Source organism: Cebus imitator, unplaced genomic scaffold, assembly GCF_001604975.1.
Source record: "Cebus imitator isolate Cc_AM_T3 unplaced genomic scaffold, Cebus_imitator-1.0 Scaffold129, whole genome shotgun sequence".
NCBI classification, from domain to species: Eukaryota; Metazoa; Chordata; class Mammalia; order Primates; family Cebidae; genus Cebus; species Cebus imitator.
In genome coordinates, this window is record NW_016107444.1 from 6,111,814 (window position 1) to 6,113,542 (window position 1,729).

Consider the following 1,729-nt stretch of genomic DNA (forward strand, 5'->3'; position numbering starts at 1 on the left):
TACACTCTGTACGCTCTGCACGGCGGGTGTGGTATACACTCTGTACGCTCTGCACGGCGGGTGCGGTATACACCCTGCACGCGCTGCGCGTTGGGTGCGGTATACACTCTGTACGCTCTGCACGGCGGGTGCGGTATACACCCTGCACGCGCTGCGCGTTGGGTGCGGTATACACTCTGTACGCTCTGCACAGCGGGTGTACTATACACTATGATGACTCTCCTGCATGACATTTCATATATCCTGCAGTTAATAATTGTCCTTTTGTGGGTTGGAATGATAAGTAAAAAAATTTGTCTTTTTTTAAATTTATCTTTTTACAACTGTAACCAAGGATGCCTTTTTTTTTTTTTTTTTTTTTTTTTTTTTATTTTTTTTTTTTTTTTTTTTTTTTTTTTTTTTTGGTTTGCCTAGTACGTATGTTTGTGACTACTTCAGCCCCAGAGTCTCCCCTTAGTGGAGATACTCAAAACGTTCGGTTCCATCTCCCCAGAAGTCCGTCTCAGAGCCCCCTGCTCTGCTCCAGGCCTGGGCCACAGCTATTGTCTTGGGATTTCCCTTCACCATCGTCTAGAGAGTTCTTTGCTGTTCACTGCAGCTGCTCGCGGTTCCGGGACCCCAGGCCTTCTTCTTTTAGCCCCTCATTTTGGCAGAGCACAGCCTTCAGCAGTCCTGGGAAAAAAGAAGGCTGCTCGGGAGGTCCATTTTTGGGCGCTTCTCTGAAAGTGTTTCACACTCACATTTGCTGTAGGTGGGATATCATTTTCCCTCAGAAATTTAGAGATGGACATAATTTGGGCATTGGAGGAGCTGTGGTGGTAACACTCTACGAGATGGGTTTTCCCGAAGCCGCCAGGTCTTTTAGAACGCATCAGATTGAAGCTGCTCCAACCAGCTCTGCAAGTGACGGATTTAAGGCAATCTTGTCTTTAAGGGGATTGAGAGGAAACCTGAAGAGATAGGAAGGCTGACCGCGCCATCAGTGGCTGACTCAGACTTACTGGCTTTAATGACTGGTACAATGAATCCCCAGTCCGCCCTCTTTCAAGGCAAATTGAAAATCACTGGCAACATGGGTCTGGCTATGAAGTTACAAAATCTTCAGCTTCAGCCAGGCAGAGCTAAGCTGTGAACTCCCTTTGGCTACTTTTGAAAATCAAGATGAGACATATAGATATATATCCATATATTTCATTGTCAGAATGTAGACTAAGACTACACATTGGCAAATCGTGTGGAATAGATTTGTTTTTAAATGGGTGTGACCAATCCTGTTTTTCCTAGGTTCTGGGTGAATAGAGCCCGTTGGTATACTAGTGCTTTGCTGAATTGCATACAACTGTGCATTACAAAGTTAATATGGTAATTACAGTCTGGGTAAAATTGAGTTTCAGAATAAAGTTAGGAACAGTGAAATCCAAAAGCCTATGTAAAGAAAAAAGCTCTGTTTTGCTTACCAAGTATATTTAGGGATTATTCTGCTGAAGATTCAATTTAAGAGTTTTCCTTGGGAGAACTAAGAAACACAAAACCAATAGCTGACCAGTAATGAGTGTTGTGCACTTAATGTCCTTAATCAATTTCTCATTAATAGTTCTTAAGGCCGGGCGCGGTGGCTCAGGCCTGTAATCCCAGCACTTTGGGAGGCCGAGGCGGGTGGATCACGAGGTCAAGAGATCGAGACCATCCTGGTCAACACGGTGAAACCCCGTCTCTACTAAAAATACAA

General features: G+C 44.4%; 1 pseudogene; it reads left to right on the top strand.

Annotated features, from left to right (window-relative positions):
• Positions 1 to 794: 794 nt before the first annotated feature.
• LOC119473027 lies at positions 795 to 1,025 on the top strand (annotated as a pseudogene).
• Positions 1,026 to 1,729: the final 704 nt, after the last annotated feature.